Genomic DNA, 12008 nt, shown 5'->3' on the forward strand with positions numbered 1-12008 from the left:
CCCTGTGAGGGGGGTAACTGCCCTCAGTGACGGGGTATTTACTCACTCGGTTCCGCCGCCATCCACCGGCCCTGACGTCATCACGCCGCACGCACGGCGCGGCCCGCGCTGTTGTCATAGCAACCGATGAGCGAGCCGTTTTCCGCCCCGCCCCCGTTGGCCAGCACCTGGATCCCTCAGGATCACTCCCCGGCACTGGATCCAGCGGCGCGGAGGCAGGATTTACCACACCGACTGGATCGCCCCAACGTGGCGTGGTTCGCCCCGACACTGACACCTAGTGGATCTCCGTGAGGCTGAGTGGATCGCTCCGAAACCAAGAGGTTTGCCCTGGCACTCACCAGATCACACGGTCATCTGGGTGATCCCCTGTGCTGTGTTGGTCTCCCCGACTCGGAATGGTCATCCGGACACCTAGTGGATCACTCCAGCACTCCAGTGGATCCCCTGACACAGGCTGGCACCAGGTGGCCGCGTCCACTTTGGATCCAATTGAATAAAAACCGAAAGGAGTGCGGATGTTGTAAATCAGGAACAAAAACAGAAGTTGCTGGCAGCATCTGTGAAGGGAAAAAACAGAGTTTCGGGTCCGGTTCTGAGGAAGGGTCACCGGGCCCGAAATGTTAACTGAGATAGTAGGAACTGCAGATGCTGGAGAATCCGAGACAACAAGGTGCAGGGCTGGATGAACACAGCAGGCCAAGCAGCATCATAGGAGCAGAGAGGCTGACGTTTCGGGCCTAGACCCTTCATCAGAAAAAAGGATCTATCCACCTGGAATGAATCAAACTGATACCAAGGGATCCCATCAACCATGTAGTTCCAACTGACACAGTGGATCCCAATGAGCAGTTGAATCCCACAGGTGCATCATGGATCCATAAGACATAGAAATAGAAATTAGGCCATTTGGCCCTTCGCGTCCGCTCCACCATTCAATCATTGCTGATACGTTTCTCAACCCCATTCTCCTGCCTTCTCACCATAGCCTTTGATCCCTTTAACAATCAGGAACTTATCTATCTCTGTCTTAAATATACTCAGTGACCTGGCCCCCGCAGCCTTCTGTGGCAATGAATTCCATAGATTCACCACTCTCTGGAAGAGGAAGTTTCTCCTTATTTCCGTTCTAAAAGGTCTTCCCTTTACTCTAAGGCTGTGCCCTCGGATCCTAGTCTCTCCTACCAATGGAAGCATCTTCCCAATATCCAATTTGTCCAGGCCATTCAGTATTCTGAAAGTTTCAATTACATCTGCCCTTATCTTTCTAAACTCCAACGAGTATCGACCCAGAGACCTCAAATGTACCTCATATGTTAAGCCTTTCATTCCTGGGACCATTCTCATGAACGTCCTCTGGACCCCCTCCAGGGCCAGTACATCCTTCCTGAGTTATGGGGCCTAAAATTGCTCAAAATATTCTAAATATAGTCTGGCCAGAGCCTTTAAAGCCTCAGAAGTACATTCTGAAATAAATGTCAATGTTGCATTTGCCTTCCTAGCTACCGACTCATTCTGCAAGTTTACCTTAAGAGAATCCTGGACTAGGACTTCCAAGTCCCGTTGTACTTCAGATTTCTGAATTTTCTCCCCACTTAGAAAATAGCCTATGCTTCTATTCTTCCTACCAAAGTGCATGACCTCACACTTTCCCACTTTGTATTCTATCTGCTACTTCTTTGCCCATTCTCCTAACCTAAGTCCTTCTGCTGCCTCCCCACCTCCTCAATACTGTCTGTCTCTTCACCTATCTTTGTATCATCTGCAAACTTAGCCAGAATGCCCTCAATTCCTTCATCTAAATCATTAAAGCATAAAGCGAAAAGTTGTGATACCAACACTGACCCTTGCAGAACACCACTCGTCAGTTGCTGCCATCCTGAGAAGGACCCTTTTATCTCCATTCTCTGCTTCCTGCCAGACAGCCAATCTTCTATCCATGCTAGCAACTTGCCTCTAACACCATGGGCCCTTATCTTACTCAGCAGCCTCCTGTGCGGCACCTTGTCAAAGGCCTTCTTGGAGTCCAGGTAGATAACACCCAATAGCTCTCTATGGTCTAACCTGCTAGTTACCTCTTCAAAGAATTGTAACATGAGTGTGTGTGTGTACGTCAGTGTGCGTGTGTGTGTGTGTGAGTGTGTGTGTGTGGTGTGTGTGATTGTGTATGTGTGTACATGAGTGTGTGTGTGTGTGTTACCTCTTCAAAGATTTCTAGGCATGACCTTCCTTTGATGAAACCATGCTGACTTTGCCCTATTTTACCACGCATTTCCACGTATTCAGAAATCTCATCCTTGACAACAGACTCCAAAATCTTACCAATGACTGAGGTCAAGCTAATTGGCCTATAATTTCCCATCTTTTGCCTCACTCCTTTTGTAAACAGGGGTGTTACATTAACGATTTTCCAGTCCTCAGGGACCCTCCCTAACTCCAGTGGTTCCTGAAAGATCACCACGAACGCCTCCACTTTCTCTTCAGCTTTCTTCTTCAGAACTCTGGGATGTAGTCCATCTGGTCCAGGTGGTTTATCCACTTTCAGACATTTTAGTTTTTCTAATACCTTCTCCTTGGTGATGGTCACCATACTCACTTATGTCTGCTCCTGACTGTCTTGAATTTTGGGATGTTACTCATGACTTCCACCGGGAAGACTGATACAAAGTACTCGTTCAGTTCCTCCACCATTTCTTTGTTGCCCATTACTACTTCTCCAGCCTCATTTTCCAGTGGCCCAATGTCCACTTTTGCTTCTCTTTAGCACTTTAGAAATCTAAGGAAACTCTTGCAATCTTCTTTTATGTTACTGGTTAGCTTATCCCCATCTCCAGACTTTAATGTCCTTTCCTGAGTTCTCCTTTCTTTTCATTGTATTCATATTTTTCCATCCAGTTGAATCCACACCCACAGATCTCATGACACATTTTTTTTTCTATTCATTTGTGGGATGTGGGCATCGCTGGCTGGCCCGCATTTCTTGCCCATCCCTAGTTGCCCTTGAGAAGGTGGTGGTGAGCTGCCTTGTTAAACAGCTGCAGTCCTCCTGCTGTGAGTTGACCCACAATGCTATTAGGGAGGGAATTCCAGGATTTTGACCCAACAACAGTGAAGGAACAGCGGTATATTTCCAAGTCAGGATGGTGAGTGGCTTGGAGGGGATCTTGCAGGGCGGTGGTGTTCCCATGTATCTGCTGCCCTTGTCCTTCGAGATGGAAGTGGTCATGGGTTTGGAAGGCGCTGTTTGAGGATCTTTGGTGAATTTCTGCAGTGCATCTTGTAGATCGTACACACTGCTGCTGTTGAGCGTCGGTGGTGGAGGGAGTGGATGCTTGTGGATGTGGTGCCAATCAAGTGGGCTGCTTTATCCTGGATGGTGTCAAGCTTCTTGAGTGTTGTTGAAGTTTCACCCATCCAGGCAAGTGGGGAGTATTCCATCATACTCCTGACTTGTGCCTTGTAGATGGTGGGCAGGCTTTGGGGAGTCAGGAGGTGAGTTACTCGCCACAGTATTCCCAGCTTCTGAAGTGCTTTTATAACCATTGCATTAATGTGCTGAGTCCATTTGAGTTTCAGATCAATGATAACACCCAGGATGTTGATAGTGGGGAATTCAGTGATGGTAACACCATTGAATGTCAAGAGACGGTGATTAGATTGTCTCTTATTGGTGATGGTCAGTGCCAGGCATTTGTGTGGCGCGAATGTCACTTGCCACTTGTCAGCCCAAACCTGGATATTGTTCAGATCGTATTGCATTTGAACATGGACTGCTTCAGTATCTGAGAAGTTGTGAATGGTGCTGAACATTGTGCAATCATCGACGAACATCCCTACTTCTGACCTTATGATGGAGGGAAGGTCATTGATGAAACAGCTGAAGATGGTTGGGCCTAGGACACTACCCTGAGGAACTCCTGCAGAGTTATCCTGGATCTGAGATGATTGACCTCCAACAGCCACGACCATCTTCCTATGCGTCAGGTATGACTCCAACCATCGCAGAGTTTGACCCCTGATACCCATTGATTCCAGTTTTGCTAAGGCTCCTTTATGCCATACTCGGTCGAATGCAGCCTTGATATCAAGGACTATCACTCTCACCTCACCTTTGGAATTCAGCTCTTTTGTCCATGTTTGAACCAAGGCTGTAATGAGGTCAGGAGCTGAGTGGCCCTGGCGGAACCCAAACTGGGTGTCGCTGAGCAGGTTATTTCTGTGCAGGTGCTGCTTGATAGCACTGTTGGTGACACCTTCCATCACTTTACTGATGATCGAGAGGAGACTGATGGGGCAGTAATTGACCGGGTTGGATTTGTCCTGCTTTTTGTGTACAGGACATACTTGGGCAATTTTCCACATTGTCGGATAGATGCCTGTGTTGTAACTGTACTGGAACAGCTTGGCTAGAGGAGCAGCAAGTTCTGGAGAACAAGTTTTCAGTACTATTGCCGGAATATTGTCAGGGTCTGTAGCCTTTGCAGTATCCAGTGTCTCCATCACGTGGAATGAATCGAATTGGCTGAAGACTGGTATCTGTGATGCTGGGGACCGCTGGAGGAGGCTGAAATGGATCATCCACTCAGCACTTCTGGCTGAAGATTGCTGCGAATACTTCAGCCTTAGCTTTTGCATTGATGTGCTGGACTCTTCCATCATTGAGGATGGGGATATTTGTGGAGCCTACTCCTCCAGTGAGTTGTTTAATTGTACACCACCATTCACGACTGGATGTGGCAGGACTGCAGAGCTTAGGTCTGATCCGTTGGTTGTGGGATTGCTAACTCTGTCTATTACTTGCTGTTTATGCTGTTTGCCGTGCAAGTAGTCCTGTTTGGTGGCTTCACCAGGTTGATACCTCATCTTCAGATATGCCTGACGCTGCTCCTGGCATGCCCTCCTGCAATCTCCATTGAACCAGGGGTGATATGCCAAGCCATGAGGTTGTAGATTGTGCTGGAGTACAATTCTGCTGCTGTTGATGGCCCACAGCGCCTCATGGATGCCCAGTCTTGAGTTGCTAGATCTGTGCGAAGTCTCTCCCATTTAGCACGGTGATAGTGCCATACAACGCAATGGAGGTTATTCTCAATGTGAAGGTGGGACTTTGTCTCCACAAAGACTGTGCGATGGTCACTCTTACCGATACTGTCATGGACAGATGCAACTGCAGCTGGCAGATTGGTAAGAATGAGGTCAAGTATGTTTTTCCCTCTTGTTGGTTCCCTCACTACCTGCTGCAGACCCAGTCTAGCAGCTATATCCTTTAGGACCCGACCAGCTCGATCAGTAGTACTGGTGCCGAGCCACTCTTGGTGAATGGACATTGAAATGCCCCACCCAGAGTACATTTTGTGCCCATGCCATACTCAGTGCTTCCTCCAAGTGTTGTTCAACATGGAGGAGTGCCAATTCATCTGCTGAGGGAGGACAGTATGTGGTAATCAGCAGGAGGTTTCCTTGCCCATGTTTAACCTGAAGCCATGAGACTTCATGGGGTCCAGAGTCAATGTTGAGGACTCCTGGAGCAACATTCTCCTGATTGTAACCCACTGTGCCACCCCCTCTGCTGGGTCTGTCCTGATAATGGGACAGGACATATCCAGGGATGGTGATGGTGGTGTCTGGGACATTGTCTGTAAGGTATGATTCTGTGAGTATGACTATGTCAGGGTTGTTGCTTGACTAGTCTGTGAGACAGCTGTCCCAATTTTGGCACTAGCCCCCAGATGTTAGTGAGGAGCACTTTGCAGGGTCGACAGGACTGTTTCTGCCGCTGTCTTTTCTGGTGCCTGGGTCGATGCCAGGTGATCTGTCTGGTTTCATTTCTTTGAGACTTTGTAGCGATTCGTACACCTGAGTGGCTTGCTAGGCCATTTCAGAGGGCAATTATGAGTCAACCACATTGCTGTGGGTCTGGAGTCACATGTAGACCAGACCAGGAGGAGATGGCAGATTTTCCTTCTCTGAAGGACATTAGTGAACCAGATGGGTTTTTCTGACAATCATTTCATGGTGATTGGATCCAGTTTTTTTTATTGAATTCAAATTCCACCATCTGCCGTGGCAGGATTTGAACCCGCATCTCCAGAACATTAGCTGGGTTTCTGCATTAATAGTCTCGCAATAATACCACGAGGCCATCACCTACCCCCAGTAGATCTGAGTGACCCAGAATGCATCACAATATGTCCAAGAGATAGTGGATCAATTTGCCACAGTGGATCAAGCTGCCACAGTAGATCCCATATTCAGTCTGGATCCAACAAGCATGAAACTGATCAACCCCAACTGGATCCAAATGACACAGGTTGTGTCCCCTGTCCCAGAGCGGATCTCATCAAGGTCCAGACTGGTTTCCAAACCCAGTGTTTCAGGGATAATCTCACTGGCCCAGATGCCTCAGTGAGGTTATTGATCCATAATGTGGGCGGCACGGTGGCTCAGTGGTTAGCACTGCAGCCTCACAGCACCAGGGACCCGGGTTCAATTCCATCCTTGGGCGACTGTCTGTGTGGAGTTTGCACGTTCTCCCCGTGTCTGCGTGGGTTTCCTCCGGGTGCTCCAATTTCCTCCCACAGTCCAAAGATGTGCAGGTTAGGTGGATTGGCCATGCTAAATTGCCCATAGTGTTCAGGGATGTGTAGATTAGGTGAGCTTATAGGGGCTGGGTCTGGGCGGGATGCTTCAAGGATTGGTGTGGACTCGTTGGGCCGAAGGGCACGTTTCCACACTGTAGGGAATCTAAAACCTAAAAAAATGTCTCCAACAGGCTAGGATAGACCTCTCTGGCTGAGAGTTGATCACATTGATCTGGAGATAGATAATGATCCCAACAGCCACAATCAATCTCATTGTACCAAACTGGAGCAATGATGCCATTAAGTGGATCCCCTTTGCACAGAGTGCACCTCGATGGTCAAAAGTGCAGCACTGGGGGGACATGTGCACAACACAGAAAGCTAGCACACACAGACACAGCAGGTAATCAGGAAGGCTAATGGAATGTTGGCCCTGATTTCAAGGGGTTTGGAGTATAAGGGTCGGGAAGTCTTACTGCAGCTGTACAAGGTGCTGGGGAGACCACATCTGGAGCACTGAGCAGTTTTGGTCTCTTATTTAAGGAAAGATATCATTTCATTGGAGGCAGAGCAGTTCAGAGAAGGTTCACTGGGATGATCCCTCGTGTGGAGGGTCTGTCTTATGAGCAAAGGCTAAACAGGTTGGGACTCTACTTACTGGAGTTTCAAAGATGAGAGGTGATCTAATTGAAGCATAGGAATCTAAGGGGCTTGACAGGGTAAATACTGAGAGGATGTTTCCCCTGATGGGAGAGTCTAGGACCAGTAGGCATTGTCTTAGACTAAAAGGGCACCAATTTATGACTGAGGTGAGGAATTTTTTCTCTAATGCACTGTATAACTGAAGCATAAAATCCTTTTATGCTCAGTTTTCTTTTTTTGTAGGATGTGGCCACCATTTATTACCCATCCTTAATTGCACAGTGGACAGTTAACAGTCAACCACATTGCCGCGGGTCTGGGGTAACATGTAGGCCAGACCAGGTGAGGTCTGCAACTTTCCTTCCTTAAAGACATGAGTGAACCAGATGGATTCTTACGGTAACCAACAATGTTCACATGAATGTCAGCTGGGAGGAGGGGAGGCAGGTTTAATCCAAGCAGCTTAAGGGTGGCACAGTGGCTCAGTGGTTAGCACTACAGCCTCACAGCGCCAGGCACCCGAGTTTGATTCCACCATCAGGTGACTGTTGCAGTTTGCACATTCTCCCCGTGTCTGCGTGGGTTTCCTCCGGATGCTCCGGTTTCCTTCCACAGTCCAAAGATGTGCTGGCTAGGTGGATTAGCCACGGGGAGTGCCAGGATGGGGGAGGGAGGGTGGGTCTGAGTGGGAAGCTTTTTGGAGGGTCGGTGTGGACTCGATGGACTGAATGGACTGCTTCCACACTGTAGGGATTCTATTCCATGATCGTCATTTGGCTAGCTTTCTAATTCCAGATTTATTAACTGAATTTGAATTTCACCATCTACCACAGTAGATTTTGAGCCTGTGTCCCCAGGACATTCATCTGAGGTTCTGGCATATCAGTCTCGTGGTGTTACCACTATGCCTTCCTTATATTCCTCTTGTAATAAAGGACAGCATCCTATTGTCCTATTCTCATTACAGCAAACGTTTTACTAACCGGCACCTATGGTTGCTTAAGGTGCCAGTTAAAACAAAGTTTACTGTACATTCTGTGTTTTTTTCACTCGTAGCGTCATCCAGCACGGAAACAGACCCTTCATCTGTGGGATGTGGGCGTTGCTGGCTGACCAGTATTTTTTGCCCATCTCTAGTTGCCTTGAGAAGGTGGTGGTGAGCTGCCTTCTTGAACCGCTGCAGTCCTCCTGCTGTGGGTTGACCCACAATGCTATTAGTGAGGGAATTTCAGGGTATTGACCCAGCGATGCTGAAGGGACAGCGATATATTTCCAAATCAGAATGATGACTGTCTTGGAGGGGAACTTGGAGTTGGTGGTGTTCCCATATATCTGCTGCCCTTGTCTTTCTTGGTGGAAGTGTTTGTCGGTTCAGAGGATTCTGTTTGAGGAGCTTTGATGAATTTCTTTCATTCATTCAGAGTGTACCGTATGTTTGAATACACGGTCAGCCCAAAGATCATTAAAAAACGGATGCTTTACTCCATTGGCATCAGGTCATTGCAAATATGGAAGGAAATTAAGGTTGAACAAGAAAGTATTTGCAGTGTTTACGTGGAACGAAGCCTAGGGTTGAGGAATCCTTTGTCTGTTGTTGTTGTTGAGGAATCCTTTGTCTGTATGTCCCTTCTTCCTTCCCTCAAAGACAACCTTTTCTTCCAGAGATGATCTGTTCAACTGCTGAATGTCCTCTCTTATCATCACCACCAAATGCTGAAGGGCCTGTTACACAACTCCCTGCTTTAAAGCTCCCATCCCAGCAACTACCATAGCACACAGTGACCTCTAGCTAAGCAGGTCTGTGATGCGCAGGTTCACTTGCATCATAAAGGTGAGATTGTTCGAGTCCGCAGAGTTCTGTTCTTGCATCACCAATCTGGAAAAATTCAAGGTTAAAGTATATCCAGCATTTGCTTGAGAAGACTTCCTCAGTATCTTTTCATTATCTGTTTTGCTACCTTCCAAGAGATCCAGGCGCTGTGGTGGATCGCCCACATCGGGATCTAGATTACTCAGGTCTCTAGAAGTTATATGATTGGTGGCACTTGTTGCTTTAGTTACCACCTCTCAGCAGCTCCTTCTTGCACCATATTACAGGACAGGAATAGGATGCATCTATTGGAGTAACAACACACAGGCTACTCATCAACACCAGCGAACTCCATTCGTGTCGACTCTTCAGGATCTGCAGCATCGCTGAGCGAGCTGCTGCCTCCACATCATCCACTACACTCCTGGCCTCAATCAACTCCCCTCCCTCTGAGAACTGCTTTCTCAGGCTATCCCCTAGCTATCAGTTTAGCAACGTCAGTGTGGCCTCCTGTGTTCAGCACTAGCTGACTCTGTGAGATTCAGGCTCCCACATATCCTGTATCTTATTCCGACTCCCGATATTCCAGTTTCGATGGAATACCCTCGTGCTGATTGGAAGGTCCTCGCTGCAGCATGATGATGATAGTTGCTGGTGCAGTCTGAGCAAAGCTTCCTTGAAGTGTTGAAGGTTGTTAGAGGCTGGCATATGTCAGATGTCAATCCTTGTGGGTGTGGCCTACATATGTCCAATGCCTGTGGAGCATTACCTGAGAGTGTAGTGTCCAATATCCAACTTGGAGATCAAATAGCAAGCTGAATGGCCAGGTTCTCATTCTCATTTCCTTGCTGAGTTGTCCCAAAACAAGCTTGTTTGGTGAGTTTGGTACGATAGGCTGAATATCAATGAGGTGAATTGTTGCATTAATAAGCTGTTTAACAAACAATAATCTCTCTCAATTGGCAACTCATTACAGCTTAGACAGAATCTCATTGCGCTGCTTGTGAAAAGCGAGATCATTAGTGTCGAAATGAGTAGCAGGGAAAATGTTAGAATCCACTATGAAAGATTTCATAGTAGAACATTTGGAAAACAGTGAAAGGATCGGTCAGACTAAGCATGGGTTTAGCAAAGGAAAATCATGCTTGACAAATCTACTGGAATTTTTTGAGGATGTAACTAATAGAGTTGATAAAGGGGTTGGAGTGGATGTTATTAACTTGGACTTTCAGAAGCTTTTGATTAGGGTCCTACATAAGAGATTAGCGTGTAAACTTAAACACATGGGATTGGGGTTAATGTATTCACATGAATAGAGATCGGTTTGGCAGAGAGGAAACAAAGAGAAGGAATAAATGGGTCTTTTCCTGATTTGCACACACTGCCTGGTAAGGTACTGCAGGGATCAGTGCTGGGATCCCAGCTATTCACAACATATTAATGATTTCAATGAGGCAATTAAATGTAATATCTCAAAGTTTGCAAATGACAGGAAGCTGGGTGGGAGGGTGAGCTGTGAGGAGGATGCTCAATAGGATTCGGACAAGTTGAGTGAGTGGACAAATGAATGGCCAGTGCAGTATAATGTGGATAAATGTGAGCTTTGCAAACTGTTTGATAGCAAAAACAGGAGGCAGATGATTATCTGAATGGCTAAAAATTGAGAGAAGGGCATGTGCAATGTGACCTGGGTGCCTTCATACACCAGTCACTGAAGGTAAGTATGCAGGTAGTGAAGAAAGTAAATTGTATGTTGGCCTTCATAGTGAGGGGATTCGAGTATGGGAACAGAGATGACTTACTGCAATTGTACAGGGCCTTGGTAAGACCACCGCTGGAGTACTATGTGCAGTTTGGACTCCTTATCTATTGTACGGGGCCTTGGTAAGACCACACCTGGAGTACTGTGTGCAGTTTGGACTCCTTATCCAAGGAAGGATATTTTGGCCTGGACGAAGTGCAGCCAAGGCGTATCAGATTGATTCCTGGGGTGCTGGGACTGCTGTATGAGGATGGACTGGATCATTACTGACCATACTCACAGGAGTTTAGAAGAACGGGGTGGGGGGTGGAGATTTTCATAGAAACTTATAAAATTCTAACAGCACTTGACAGGGTAAGTGCAGAAAGGATGTTCCCAATGACTTGGGAGTCAACCAGGGGTCACAGTCTAGGGTTGCAGGATAGGCCGTCCAGGACTGAGACAAGTGGTTGATCAGTAGCAAATGGAATTCAATCTGGATAAGTGTGAGGTGATGTACTTGGGCAGGACAAACAAGGCAGGGGAATACATGACAGACGGTAGGATCCTGTGAAGTACCAAGGATCGGAAGGACCTCGGTGTGTATGTACACCGATCCCTTACGGTATCAGGACAGGTGGATGAAGCGATAAAGAAGGTAAATGAGATATTTGCCTTTATTAGTCTTTAAACATAGATGTTTGAGAGCAGGGAGGTGATGCTGGAACTACGTAAAATGTTGGTTACAAAGGGTCTTTCCATGCTGTATATCGCTGTGACTCTATGGTTAGGCCACAGTTAGTGTACTGTGTATATTTCTGTAATCTGTTGTCTGTGCTGGAGAGGTTCAGTTATGCAGAGAAATTAAACAGATTGTTCTCCTTGGAGCAGAGAAAATTGAGTGGGGACACGATTGAGATGTATAAAATATTGAGGGACATAAGGTAGACAGGAAGAAACATTACCCCCTTGATGGAGGGATCAATAACCAGAGGGTACTGATTTACGGAAAGGGGCAGGGAGTTTAGAAAATATCTGTGAGGAAAACCTGTTCACTCGAAGAGTGGCTGGAATCTGGAACTCACTGCCTGTAAGGATGATAAAGGCAGAAACCCTCATAGTATTTAAGAAGTATTGACTGTCATTGGGGTACGGGTCCCACACACACTGACTCTCACTGGGATACCGTCCCATACCGTCCCACACACACTGACTCTCACTGGGGTTACAGTCC

The 12008-nt window shown here is 47.1% G+C and overlaps 1 protein-coding gene across 2 annotated transcripts in view; it reads right to left on the bottom strand.

Annotated features, from left to right (window-relative positions):
• Positions 1 to 145, bottom strand: part of fhip1b (FHF complex subunit HOOK interacting protein 1B) — a 110585-nt gene extending 110440 nt beyond the window's left edge. Inside the window, exon 1 of one of the 2 annotated variants that reach the window (XM_048598168.1) lies at positions 47 to 145. The gene's annotated coding sequence lies outside the window, so the exon portion shown is untranslated. The remainder of the gene's footprint in view (positions 1 to 46) is intronic. The other variant, XM_048598169.1, reaches the window with a different exon arrangement.
• Between the last annotated feature and the right edge of the window lie 11863 nt (positions 146 to 12008).

The sequence above is a fragment of the Rhincodon typus genome, chromosome 6, assembly GCF_021869965.1.
Source record: "Rhincodon typus isolate 14 chromosome 6, sRhiTyp1.1, whole genome shotgun sequence".
NCBI classification, from domain to species: domain Eukaryota; kingdom Metazoa; phylum Chordata; class Chondrichthyes; order Orectolobiformes; family Rhincodontidae; genus Rhincodon; species Rhincodon typus.